Source organism: Bicyclus anynana, chromosome Z (genome assembly GCF_947172395.1).
Source record: "Bicyclus anynana chromosome Z, ilBicAnyn1.1, whole genome shotgun sequence".
Classification (NCBI taxonomy): Eukaryota; Metazoa; Arthropoda; class Insecta; order Lepidoptera; family Nymphalidae; genus Bicyclus; species Bicyclus anynana.
This window is the reverse complement of record NC_069110.1, coordinates 11,881,747-11,897,336: the sequence shown is the minus strand read 5'-3', so window position 1 is coordinate 11,897,336 and position 15,590 is coordinate 11,881,747. Positions and strand designations below refer to the sequence as shown.

The 15,590-nt window shown below is 34.9% G+C and overlaps 1 pseudogene; it reads right to left on the bottom strand.

The window, feature by feature from the left end:
- Positions 1–1,383: 1,383 nt before the first annotated feature.
- Positions 1,384–15,590, bottom strand: part of LOC128199741 (otoferlin-like) — a 37,021-nt pseudogene continuing 22,814 nt past the window's right edge.

The following is a 15,590-nucleotide window of genomic DNA, read 5'->3' as shown; positions in this document are numbered from 1 at the left end:
ATAGAGACGGGGCATTAGTGCATCAAAACTGAGGTGGACTAATGTATAATTGTCTTAATTTAATTTAGTCGCTTATTATACAACGAACGTTATCAGTAAACAAATAATACCTAAAGTCAATATGTTCAGGAAGTGTAAAAACTATATACATAAATATATAATGGAATTAAAGACAAAATTGTGCATGAGTGTGCTCAGTGTCAACGCGATTTTACCGTTATGTGGAATGTAAAGTCAAACATTTTGTTCTGATCGTCTTATTCTATTGTCTTAAACACACATTAAAAAGCTTTCGCTTGAGTGTTGAATCAAGACTCGAATATAGAATCCAAAATCTCTGAGACGGCACGTTTTGTGAAGAGATATCTCACTCTGACCAGTTGCTTACGCACTCAAAAATCTGCCATGGGAGGACTGGACTTTAAAAATTGTAATAGTGGTACAATATACTCGTATTATTATGTTTTTAAAAGCTTTGTGGGAAATTAAATTAAATAAAATTATATATAAAAAAGAATCTGCAACTATATATAAAAGGCAATATATATTTAAAAATTCTAATACTTTTAATTAAAAGTAAAAATTTAGAATGTCAGTCTTCTTCCGGACACTAACTTCGACTTAAAGTTAAAAGAACTTATCAATCACATTTGTTTGCCCATTTTGGTATTTAAGACCAAAACGGGCTTTTTATTATAATACCGTGCTCAGAAATTTGTTTATAGTATCTGTTCCAAGACGTAGGCATGCAGATATATGAATCGGTACATCGGAACATCGGTATATGAACTTACGAAGCTATTCTACAGAATCAAATTCCATTGAGCAGACCACGATCGATATGCGCTAATGAAATTTATAAGTTAACCACAGTTCTACCAGTTTGATAGCATTTGATGTTGGCTACTACTACTAATTGCTATAAAGTTATATAGATGGAGTGCCAAATTAATGCAATAAAATACTTGTGTATAAAACTTTGTACATAGTTATATCGTTAGTTAACTATTGAGTAATCCCGGAGTCATAAAGCTGCGATAAAGGCAAGTGCAAATATTGCAGATGTACTATTTCAAACAAAAAATAAGGAAAAGTAGAGAAAAAATGTGGAAGCCTAGGCTGTTCTGAGTGGTTATACCTGCAGTGGGAGAACGACTAATGTGCCACTTTAAACAATGTATTTGTTACTCAATTATACAATCAATTGCAAGTTATTGTCTACGATCGATCTTGTCGTATAGTGTTGTTCATACACAATACACAAAATACACCAAAGTTGTACTTAAAATGTTAGACTGTCAGAGAGAATAAAAAGTGATTTAATGTCTGAATGTCACCTTCGTGTAGATTCAGTCAACTTGTAATTGAGAGAGACAGATATCATTATTTACCTAAATTATCGTCTAGACATGTAGCTTCATTATCCATCAATAGAACTATTAATATCGGCGGGATACTATCTTCATACTCCGTAAATACACCTTTTTCTTTTCGAATAAGCTGCAAATAAATTTACTATAATTATACACGTGATCCAAGTGAGCGTCAGCTGATCCATTTGAAAAGCTGGTTTTGTAATTATATTGATACACACACACACATCATAATTTGCAGAGATTATTTATAGATTTACTCTTATTTCTTCCGTTAAATTTTATTGGTACTACTAAAAGATTATAATAATGTTTATTGATGCTATGTAACCTTTCGTACTGCTGCTCTTTAAACAACCTTTCGGTTCTTGGTATAACCGATAGTAAGTGGCGTGCACTTCATACTCGTACTTGCAAAAATGCACTGCCATTACGATACCCGTACTTTAAGTAACCATACCCTAGTTAAAATCCTAGTGCACGCTAGTCGGACAGTCCTCTGTGCAAAGGATGCTAAGAGGGAGAAGAGACGCTGATACACATCTCCGGCTACGATTACACTACTTCAGAGTGGATTTTAAGGTTATTTTTGATGTTTTTTGTTTGCTAGCACCCTAATACGAAAGATCAATACAAAAAAGAATAGAAATTCCATAATTTTATGTCATGATTCAAAAACTGTAGATACGTCATTTGTTTTCTTTTCTGTATTATTATTATTTAACAGGTTGTTACTAATCTAAAACACTAAAAACAGCCACTAACTAAGTAAGTTTTATTTTATAATCCACATTGAAGCAGAGTAACCAACATTTGTTAAAAAAAAGTTTTTTTTCGAAATTGGTACATTTTTGCCCCATATAACATAATGCAGTTTGATAGCTAATGCTCTCTACTATCATTCTTTCAAGTGGTCGCTATGTGTTTCCAGTGACTCTGTATGGATTGAATACCAATTAATCTACACAATAGTGTCCAAGGGTGGAAAAGGCCCAGAAAGGAAAAAGAAGCAGAAGAATATGAACCTTTTGCATAGTAGGTTGATAATAAAAATTAAAAATCATCCGCCAATTAAAATTGCATTCACCAGCTACCATTTGGTAATGTACATCAGTTCGCTGGGATTCATTTTCAGATCCCAGATACCTGCAATAAATTACAAAGAAAAAAATGTATTCTGGAAACTCACTATACATTGACTTGATTTTAGGGATTCTAACATTTAAACAACCTTACGTTTTATTACCGAGTAGGTAATGAAAATTGAAGTACAAAAATATGCTGATGATGACTTGACTTGTTGTAATATATTTCATCTGGATTTCATCTGGTCTGGATCCTTGAAATCTGCTAGCTCCCAAAAACAATACAAACTCCATAGTTGTACTCATCTATAGTTATAGGAGCATGAGCTGACAAACTTTCAGTTTTTATAAAATGACGAAGGTCTGTCTCTCCGTCTATAAGCTGCCGTGAGTATTTTTGCTAATATAGAAATTCAATAAAATTAAAACCAAAACCAATATTGTGTTTTACCGTTTTTTCATTTTAATATTTTCAGGGTGTAATCTAAAAATGAAGAAAAAGCATCGTGAACTCATACCCACGTGAACACCTACACATCTCAGAATTTTGTTAATTCTCAAGGTATGAGAAGTCTATCGATACGCATTGGGCCAGCGTGAGACTCGTACTCAACAGTGAGCCAAATATGGGTATATATTATTGATGATGATGATGATGATGAATCTAATAATTATAAATACTTACGCTCGCACATATAAATCTGTACTCCTCGACGGATAATTGGCTTGTGAATCAAAAGCTCGAACTGAATAAACTGTAAGTCTCAGTTGATATTCTTCCAATTTCCTCGGAGTAATATCAACGGGAGGAGGTATGCTTGCATCGGTGTTTAAAGGGAAAATATCCACCCACATGTGTAGTTTACCCTAAAATAAATTAATAAAAATGTGTATTAAAAATGTAGCAGTAGATAGAATTACGTAGTAAAAAATGTAGCAGTAGATAGAATTACGTAGTAAAAAATGTAGCAGTAGATAGAATTAAGTAGTAAAAAATGTAGCAGTAGATAGAATTACGTAGTAAAAAATGTAGTAAGTAGTAGTAGATCTTTTACTAAGAGCACATTTCGGAAAACTATCGCTTATTACTGCCGGAAAGTATTGTATTATTGTGTTCTGATAAAAGGGTATGGTTGAAATTTAAAGTGAAAGGTCACTCTTCACGAAATCTCGAAAACCGCTTAAAGTAGAAAGATGAAATTTGGCAGGGAGGTAGTTTATAGTTAGTAAAAATCCGCTAAGAACAGATTTCGCGACCGGCTGGATAAAGATCTATGGGTGGACAAGGTCGCGGGCGTCCAACTTCATTTTCGTGATTTCGTGATGAGTTAACTTTACGCTTTTCTTTAATTAAATAATAAATAATATTTTTTTAGGGATAAATAGTATATTCAATGTATACATGATCAGTTCCAGGTTTTTCCGGATTATATAGCGTCCTCGTTTCAACATGTTCGGGGACTAAATGGTAGCCACATATTGGTATGGTGTGCCATTTACGCAAAATACCTAAACATAAGTTCTGTTTGCGTTCTGATGCGGAAGATAACGTTATCTCTGAAAAGAGTAAAACAAACTAAGTTGTAGTTATTAAATCTATACAAATTTTTGAGTGCTGAATGTTGCGATTCCTACATATTGTATTATTGTCAAAATCGCTAACTATGGATATAATTATCATTACGAATCACCATTACGGATGACGTAATTGAACTAAATTATTGAACATGAACGATCGTTCAAATCTTTTGAAAATGTATCCAAGGTCGAACTCAATAAACTTGTTCATTCTAAAGTAGTCTCTATTAAATTCAAAATAAGCTTTTAAGTCGATTGGGGAGTAGACGCTTAGTCGTCGCGTGGTGCGTACGTGACAATCGTCCTGAAGTAAGCGCGGCCACAGGCGCGACGTCATAGCGTCGAGCAGTAACCAGGGAGTTAACTCAGTCAAAAAGGTGTGTCACAAACACTCGGACAGGGGAAATGGAGCGGGGTTCAGTGACTCCGCTCTGCACCCTTGCTCCGCTTCGCATTACTCCGTTTTTCCGCTACGCTCCCTCGCTCCGCTTTGGCGGACAAGCAGCCTTAGACAGTAGAGTCCTCTACAGCAGCGGTTTCACCATTTTTCGGCGGAACCCTAGCATAAGAAAGAAGTAAACTAAAGACGGAAAACTCTTACGTCTCGTGGCGAGTGGTAGCGCGCCAGAAGCATATCGGTTTCCTCCATGGAATTTTGGAATGCAATATTTTTGAAACAAGTTAATTGAAAATGAATAATAAATTACTTCAATTAATATTATCTCAATTGAAGCGATTTACAATATGGAAATTTTGAATTTTCGAGAAACTCTAAGGGCCTTTCACGGAACCTCAGGGTTTCGCAGAACACCTCTTGGGATCCGCTGCTCTACAGCATTATAAAGTTAGTCACACTGATGATGATGACCTTCATAATGAAGATGATGCTAATGATAATGAGTTTCTACATTTACCTCTCTCTGTGTCTTTATATTCAACGCCATTTACCATCACAGTTATGGTGTCGGAGAAAAATAATGGCGGAGGCAAATGGTTTATTGAACATAACTCTTCAAGTATTGCTGAGGGCTTGATACAATCGCGCCAGTTGTATTTTTCATTGCTGTAAAACGGAAAAAATTGGAATTAACGACGGCTTCCGTGGCGCAGATTTACAAGATGGAAGTCCTGGGTTCGGTTCTGGCATCCCCGGCTGGACCACCACCCTACCGACAAAGACGTACCGCCAAGCGATTTAGCGTTCCGGTACGATGTTGTGTAGAAACCGAAGGGGGTGTGGATTTTCGTCCTCCTCCTATCAAGTTAGTCCGCTTTCATCTTAGATTGCATCATCACTTACCATCAGGTGAGATTGTAGTCATGGGTTAACTTGTAAAAAAAAATATTTGAAATACAGTAAGTATAAAGAAACTAGTTAATATTTTAGTGAAATTTAAGAGGGTTGTAAATGCATGGGTTGTTTGATTGAAATAAATAAATTTCTTAACCGTAACTTTTATTTATTAATAGTGAACGATTTCGTCTCATCCGATACTTTGTATAAAGGGAATTAAATTTCGCTATCTCTCATATTCTATTCTAGTAAGAAAAAAGTCCAATCTTCAATGTAACACACGTTCTGTTCACTCATTAATTATTTTTATATGATATTTTTAATAACAGTGCTTTGAGAATTACAATGTAATTATATGATACTAAAGTGGGTAACTAAATATTAAATAGAATAACTAATAGACTACAAGCCCTTGAAAAAAATTACCTGGGATATGAACTAAAGTGATTATCGCTTAGAAGGCTGTTACTATATCAGAAAATAACTCTGAGCACTATGTCGTCACTTCTGAGCGGTACAGATGAGTACGCGAGTGAATGGAATTTCTCAGGTACAAATGATGAATTACGACGAATTATTAATGTACGGCTTTGTTATAGTGTTAAAGATGATTAAAAATAAATGTCGAAAAACATAGTGCTGTACTAAAGTGGTTGTGCCGGAAGTCAGTATAAATTTTTATAGGTAATTATTATACCTTTAAAAATTTATATAGGTATATAGGTCATTTATTACTGAACGACATTTGTGTAATTTCTTTTCTATACATATACAGATAGGTACTTTACTCGTAAACCCTGTACATATTACATATTACATAATGATCCGGTTCAAATTTGACCCGAGGGATATAAACGTAAAAAAAATCTATGTTAAAAAATAAAAAAAAAATAATTAAATTAATAACGAAATTAATTTATTATTAAACACGGATAAACTCTCGTGATAATAGGTCGGAGTATGCCCAACTAGTTTCGAACCCATACGGGGCCCTTAGTCATGAGCAGGTTCTTGCATCGTGGCGCGATCCAAACTGCGAAGCGGCTGCGCGACGCGCTGCTGCTCGCATTGCGCGCTGGGAGAGGGGTTGAGTGGTGGGGAGTTCCGCCTCTCTCTCGATCTCTCTCTGGATCGTGCCGCGATGCAATATCCAGCTCATGACTAACGGTCCCGTCTGAGTTCGAATCTAGTCGAGCATACTCCGACCTTATATCAAATGTGTTTTAGCCGTGTTTCATAATCAATTAATATGAATAACACTCACGATAGTTTAAATTCTAATTACGAAATATAAAAACTAGGATCAAAAGTTTACGAAAAGTCACGAAACGGATGATGATGATAATGATGATGGATCATCAATAAGAAACCAAAAAGTGCCTTACGAGCTATATTCATACGGGAGACCAACTCGAGCACGATGCTTTGAATAAATTCTATCCTCTAAATCAATGTTAGTACAGCCTAGAAATTTATCTGGTTGTGATTGTTCGTAGTTGTAGAGCGATATTGTCAGGAGATATTCCTCTGGAAGTTTGCATTTAAATTCGTACATCCTGCAAAATAAAATGTAATTGTATCTAATATACTCGAACTATTTAGTCTACGGAACCCTGCGCTTCGCGTGGCCCGATACACAATATGCCGGTATGTTTTTAAATAATTAATTATTCATGTGGGGGTTTGAAGACTTTGCACATATTTCTAGACGTCATGACAAATCTAATGAGCTTTAACATGTATTTTTTTTTCGCGATATTAGTTTAAAGTTTTTGATAACGTCGTATGCTTAAGTAGGTACTATGAATAGTACCTACTTGCACTACAGACTAGAGTGTGACTACTGTTTCGATTTTTTTTTAATTAAGTGTTTTGTTTTTTTGTGTTTTTGTTGTAAGTACCTTATTCAAATGGATATTTGACCATTTCGATAAGGGACTTACAACTAAATGTTTAAATTTCGTCTGACACTATAAAGGTTGACGAAAAGATAAACGATATCGTTTGTTGAAAATGATCAGCGCCATCAATGGCGGCTTGCAGAACTAACCGTCCTTATCAAATACATTGCAGTCAGCGCGGGGCACCTATCCGAATAAAATATTATGTCTTTACATATGATTGGCGTTTTGTAAGGGAAACATATAGTCCATTTTTTTTAATTAAATATATTTATTTAATCAAAGTATGTTCTTGTACCATTGCTTTACAAGCACACGACTTATTGTTTCGAGTTTGCTTTTCAGCTATTAATACTTAAGCTTAATGTTTGCTTTGGCTAATGGTGTTTAATTTAAGGAATGGTGTTTTCACAAGAGACTTTTTTTTGTTTATTGTCTTTGTCAACAACGGATATTCTAAATTAGATTTCAAGATTTGAAAACATTTCAAATTCCTTATCTCCACTGACATCCACTGCTAATAGGTTAATTCATACAACACGTAAATAGATTAGTGTTAAAATAAATTTAAAAAAAATGGACAATCCAAAAGTGTAAGCATTGTAATTGAATTTTCCACAATAAAATTGATTAATTATAAATTGAATTGCAGGGAGACGCTGGATGCTGGCGGCTCGATATCGTTGTGCTTGGAGGTCCATGCAAGAGGCCTATTTCCAGCAGTGGACCTCCATCGGATGGTAAGATAAATTAAGTACGAAATTATATTACTATAATACAGAATACACTCAAAGATTTCTACAATTAGTTATGTAACGTGCCTACAAAATCACCGCGACAAGTGATCTGAATTTCTAGTCCACTGAGCACAGACATGCACAACTCTGTGTATACTTACATTATATATTTATATGCATATAGCTTTTACACTTCCTGAACACACAACTCGACATTGTAGACAATATTATTTGTTTTAATAACTTTCGTTGTTTACTATTATACTAAATGAAATTAACTCAATTAGCCACTTTTGTTCGCCTCAGTTTTGATGCGCTAGAGACATATCTAATAGTACAATATCTTTGACTGTACCTATACTGCATAGATCATAAAATAAAATTGTCGATTTATGAGTAGAGTTGAGTAGAGAATATATATTTTAATTTAAATTTACGTCAAACACAAAAACAAAAATAAAGAACATTACTTACTCTTACCTGCCAAATAAAGGGTTCAAGGTATTTGCTACGTAATTACATCTGTTTCCCAACTGCTTCTTACCACAGTTAAGTATTAAGTATGGATCCAATTTCCCGGTAAAATAGTCTTTGGTTTTTAGATTGAATCCCTTCACCAAGTAAACCCTTACTAAAAAGCTTGCTGGATCGTTACAAGGGTGATCATGAAAATATCTGCTAGATACAAGATTTAAATTAATACACTATTCAATACATTTTGTATCCTGTATTTTATATGTTTTTAGTTCTAGTCTTTTCTTTCATCAATTTTTTATTAATTTTTCATTTTTTATTTCAAAATTTGTTTGTAATAATTTTATATAAAATATTTATGTACGTAGTAGTTTACTTTATAGTATTGTAATCTGTGATTTCCGAAGCTGATGTCATAGTTATAATTTTAATTTATATTACTATTATTATAATATGATTATGTACTATGATGTTGTAAACCCTCAATAAAAAAAATAAAAAAAAAAACCTTCACCCAAGGTCACATGTCCTGGGATCTGCTCGTGATGTTTCCTCTACCACAATGAAATAAAATTAATGATTTGTTTGCATTGATTGATTTTTGCAAAATCCCTGTCAAAGTTACTCGTCGTCGTCACATTACAATACAGACGCGGCGGGTGTTTTTGTTTATTAATATGTACAGGTAAATGTTGTGTAAATGTAAGAAGGTTTTTACCCTTTATTTAAATCAACGCCGCTGTCAGTAACTGCAACCGTTTTACCCGGTGGGGGCCACCGATATATTGCTATTCCCGCCTTTAAAATCCCGCACAAGCACTGCTTGTCATTTTCTAGATCTGTTTTCTTTCCATTATAAAGTTTAAGCGAAGAACACCAATCTCTAAACTTAGAGAACTCCGGTTGACTTTCAAGCTCTGAATCGTATATCTACACGAAAACAACACTTTGCAATAAAAAGGATTAACGATAAAATACAGATAGATTAATATTGCTTTATAGATCAATATCTGAGGAAGTTCTCTGAATTTTCAGATTTTGTAACAATTTTAGTAAAATGTTCTAACAACAATTAAGTATATGACGCTCGAGCGCCAAAGCGCAACTCAACTCTATACTTTTCGTGTGTATAGGTACTGTGTAGCCTCATAAGCGTGACTATACCGAATACACGACTTGTAGTTGCGTGCACTTCATAGATGCAAAAATACCTCGCCTACCCTGAGGATTTATTACGAACCTATGTTGTAGGAAGTATTTTTCAATTTGTACATATAGTGCATTACCCTATGAATATTATTTAAACGGGTAAATACCACGATAAAACGATGTCGATATTTCGACCCAGTTGCATGGATCGTGGTCACGACGGGACTGAAGTTGCGAGATGCGAAGTTGACATCAGCTGTTAGGGGCAGAATCGATCTACGCTCTTTCTAGTTCTTTTTCTTTTTTGAACTACCTTGCGTTTTTGGCTGTTTAGGCAAACCACACTCACGACATCGCTTTTATTATAAGGCGTTTCGCGGCGCCCTCTATGTTTGCACAATTCTACCACCGGGTGCAAACCAAACCAAGAAGGCGCCGCGAAACGTCGTGACCATGATCCATGCAACTGGGTCGAAATATCGACATTCAAAATATCGTCGTTTTATCGTGGTATATACCCGTTTAAATAATATTCATAATGAACAACCACGAAATAAGTCTAAAATCATTAGTGCATAACTTAGTTAAAAACCTTGTGCAAGCCACTGAATGGTCACTAGCGGTGGTTGATGTAGGCTTGCGACTATTGCTTTGCGATCAGAACATAGCCCTATACCTTAACCGGAACTACTTACTAAAGGACATTTGTACAACTAAAACAATAAATAACTTACGGTTATTTTATCTGCTGCATTAACATTGTCTTCATCTATAAAGTCCTGTAAATGGTTTAACATAATTAACTTGCTAACAATAATCTATACTGATATTATAAAGCTAAAGAGTTTGTTTCTTTGAACGCGCTAATCTCAGGAACTACTGGTCCGATTTGGAAAACTCTTTCAATGTTAGGTAGCCCATTCATTGAGGAAGGCTATAGGCTATATATTATCCCCGTATTCCAACGAGAACGGGAACCACGCGGGTGAAAACGCGCGGCGTCAGCTAGTCATATATAAAGTAGTAGTCTAATTCACAACAATAATTAGACTATACTTTTTTACGCGCGGTAGATAAACACATTTATTCTTTGTTATCGTAATCCATCAGTAAACTAACTATCAAACCCCTCGTAAATTGACCTGCATTTACACACGTTTTGCTTTTTGATACGGTAAAAAAATTATCAAATTGGTTAAGCCATTTACTTTTCACACCACCATCGAATTCTTATATACAGGTTGCTGGGAAGTATTTTCCATAACTCTGGGGTATTAATTCTTTACCGAAAATAAAAAAAAAAAATCAAAAAAATGTGTTCTAAAATTAATATTTTCGGAGTAAATAATATTTCTTTTGTAGATATTAAAATGTGTCCCATAAACGTATCCTTATAATTGTGGCGTAGTCAAAATATAATATTTTATAATGCTAGAATAGATAAAGGCGTGTGTTACACGGATAGTCAGAATTACTTAATAAGGTTTTATATTTTAGTTGAAAAATTAGTTATGCAGTTCGGCTCCAATAAGTGGGCTCATCAACGCCTTGAAGTTATGGGTAATACTCCCTAGCATCCTGTATAAGCGCATAAAAATTTTCTATGTCGCCGATGGCACTCTTGTGAACTATCAAAGCGAAGCTTGATTGGGATAGTTTTTATATAACACAGAAGTTATCTTAGTATACTCTCAATACGAGTATAAACAGTATATTAAGTCACCTTACTTACTTTATTGGATCTTAAATATTTCAACCACCAATCACTTTCATCGTCACTAAGTGCAGTCCTCGATAATGTATGTTTATTGCTATTCAATATAGGTAGCAGTGTACATTCTTCCTCTTCTGGTTCTTTATAGCAACATTTTGGCCATTTTCTGCGTTCTACTTTACAATTACCGGAAGACCTTTTAATATAGTTGTTACTTCCGTAATCATTTGCGTGTTTGAATTGCGAAAATTTCTTTATGAATAACATTTGGTTTACTGAAATTTTTAATAGTTAAATGTACATTAAAATTATAAAGAGGTAAAGTTTGTGGTGATGTAGGAGGTAATCTCTAAATCTACTAAGTCTATTTTGTAAATTCTCTTACCCACTAGAAAATTACGTTATTTGTGAGTATAATTTTATCCCTGTATTTTCACAGTAACGGGAACTATTCGGTGAAATCGTGGAGTGTCGGCTAGTTAAATATAAATTACCATGATCACTGACTCTGCAAGGATCCCTGTCAGAATTAAATGACAGGGATAGTAATAATATCTCCGAGGCAAGAGGATGGAGAAGGAGAGAATTTTTAGAATGAAAAACGGCTCAATATTTTTAGTCTGATACAAGACTCGAATCCAGAACCTCATGAGCATGATACTCATCATTAACATATTTTAAATAAATGATGAGTATTGCCTTATTCGGCTCACTGCTTCAATGCAGATTGGCAAACTTTGCACACCTTTCAAGACACGTGATATTTAATTTCCTAAAATACACAAAACTAAATATATGGAGATGCATGTCCAGAATCGAAGTCAGAATGACCTCTGATTCTGGGCATGCATCTCCATATATTTAGTTCACTCCATATATTAAATTCACTGAGCTATAACGGCTCTTAACACAGAAAACTGTTAAAAAAAAGCATTTGTGAAGCGAACTATATTGTGTTCTCGAATCGCGTGATAAATATACCTATTACCTCACGTACGTGATAAAGAAAGAGTTTATCATTCTTACCCACCTTGTATGAAATCTGAAGACGTTATCGATGCGCGACTAAGTGACGCATCTCTTTGTTCTTTCGGTTGCCAACTTACAATATATTTCGTAGGGTTCTTTACACTCTTCGTACCGAGGTATAGAGTTCTTCCAAAAGAGCTGCTATCGAATAACTTAATATTCAACAAAGGATTATAACACGCGTCATGTAAGGGTGCTTCAAATATCTCTGACATACGACCGTCATAAAAATTGCAGTTCGCTTGTTTATTGGCAATGACTCGTGATTTTATGGCTACGTCTTCAATCTCAAGAATGACCCCGGGCTTCTTTGAAACATTCAGGCTACGTAGACCCCACCAGTATACATCAATTCTAAAAAAACGATCAAACAGGAAATACATAAGATTCTCATTTAATTTCTTACTTACTATATATATCATCACGACACATAGTTGCATACCTAACTATGGTAGACGCTGGCATGTTATGATAAGCAAGAAAATATTATGGTGTCTGCGAATGTACCAGGTTGTTGCGTAGTCGTGCGTCAGTCAGTACCTACCCTAGGTAGATAAAACTGATCAGCCCCCCTAGCCTAGTGGCACGTCGATTCTCTTTCTACGATCGCTAACGCTTCGAAAACTAGAAAAATGTATGGGAATGACAGATCTTGATCACGTGACCTGTTGATAGCAAATGTCATTACCATACATCTTTCTAGTTTTCGAAGCGTTAGCGATCGTAGAATGAAATCGTCGTGCCACTTGGCTAGGGGGACTGATCTCACTCTCTAACTTGATCAAAATACAGGATGTTCGGGAGTTTTTCCCATAACTTCAAGGTATTAACGAGAAAACTTATAGGAACCGAATTGCATATCTAACTAATATTTTATTAACTACAAAAAAATATGTTTTCATACAAAGTAATTCAAATAATACCGACTATTCATGTAACATACGCCTTTAGGTAACAAACGACAACGTTGCTTTTTAAAACATAAATACGTTAGGTTACAATATTATAATGATGCGTATAAGGGTCACATTTTAAGATCTATTTACAAAAGAAATATTATTTACTCCAAAAATATTCATTTTAGAACACATGTTCCTTGAACATTTTGAATTATTTTTTGTTAAAATATATAACCCTAGAGTTATGGGAAATACTCCCGAGCACCCTGTATAGCATATAAAATAATATTCAGAATGAATCTTAGTCTTAAGTTCGTACGTGGATCTTCCGATAGATGTCGCTATTATACTGGCATGTTTATTTATAATTAACTTTCTAATCAGTGGTACATACGTACTTATATGAGGTAAATTTTGGTAATGGATTTATCGGTAGAGTTTCCTGATTCCCAGGTACATTAACTTCTTTGCAAGACAAAGCAGATGCGACGTAGCATTGCTCAACAGAACCGTATGTTGTAGTTTTCAGCACCTTTTCAGGTATCTAAAATGAGAATAAAAACATTCGTTAATTTAATTACTTAAATAAACAAAATAAAAACTCAGCTCTGATTTTAAATATTTTACACACACAATTATTTTTAAATATAATTATTTTTACAGCGCCATCTACGCAAGTACGTTAAAAAAGCTGAAAACTACATAGGTGGAGACACATAAGATGAAAAAGCTCGAACCTACAAAACTGCCTTTTATTCTAAAACTTTTACAAGCACCATACATACGGTCGTAAAAAAAACAATAAAGTAGCGCCATCTAACAAGTAAGTTAAAAAAAAACGTTGACACGTGAGTTATGCTGAAACTACACAGGTGGAGACACATGACAAACCTACAAAACTGCCTCTCATTCCTAAACCTTTACAAGCTCCTTATGGTCGTAAAAGAAACAATAAAGTAGCGCCATCTACACAAATATATTGAAAAAAACGTTGACGTGAGTTATGCTAAAAACTGCACAAGTGGAGACACATGAGATGAAAAAGCTCAAACCTACAGTACTGCCTTTCACTCGGCGAAATAGTTCACCACTAATAACACAGAGGTCGCTGTATACGTTTCAGTGAAATTCCAAAGCTTGATTCATCACGCCGCGAATCCGAATCATCTTTTGAGCCAGCTCTACACTCGCGCCGCATATTCACGCCGTGATATTCTCAGACGACTCTAATTCCAATGAACTCTACACAAGAACACGTACTTTCATAGTCGTAAAACTTAATAAAATAGTTCGCATTGCCCGACGTGAAAGAACTAATTAATATGGCTGATGACGAATCTTAAGAAAAATTTTGATAAGTTGTAAGCCGCAAAGCCCGCGAAGTCCTCTACATTCATAATAATTAATGGTGTTCACGAAAACTTTGAATGTAGAGCGCGTATTAATATATGATCAAACGAACTTCTAAGTGAAGTTCGATCGTTATTATGAGTTGCATCATTAGAATATTAAAGCGCATATTAATTAAATCTAACTTTAAAGGCCCCCTCTGGTGGGAACTTACAACACTACGATAAAGGCAAAAGCTACTTTCATGTTAACTACAAAGCATGAAGCATGCAATCCAGACTAAAAGCTATTCCTGCTCCAAAAGCTTTTAATAGATGGCGCTTTATCAACAAAGTACAGCGACGGCGAGAGATGGCGTTACTTTGTTAATAAAGCTCGTCAGCTTAGCAAAAATTTTTTTTTTCTAATGGTAGGTGTAGTAAGGTTTTTAATGAAATTCTTAATAACAAAGAGGCTCAGAGGTGTTTGGATCAGTTACCACATTCACACAGGAAATAAAGAAATTGTAATGAATTTAACCATTGTAAAATAAAATAATGTATGATTTTTAAAAGAGCAACTGTTCAATTTATTGCCGGCGCTTTTGAGTAGATCCTATCCTCCGAACTAGTGGTAGAGTCACTAACTTACTCGTCGTTATCAACCCATATTCGGCTCACTACTTAGCTCGAGTCTCTTCTTAGATTGAGAGAGGTTAGGCCTTAGTCCATCACGCTGGCCCAATGCGGATTGGCAGACTTCACACACGCACAGTATTAAGAAAAATCTCTGGTATGCAGGTTTCCTTACAATGTTTTCCTTCACCGTTTGAGACACGTGATATTTAATTTCTTAAAATGCACACAACTGAAAAGTTGTAGGTGCATGTGCATGCTCCGGACCGGATTTGAACCTATCCCCTCCGGAATCGGAGGCAGAGGTCATATCCACTAGGCTATCACGGCTCAATTACTAACTTACTAGTCCCTTTATAAGAAAACCAACTTATGGTTTCAAAAATATCTACT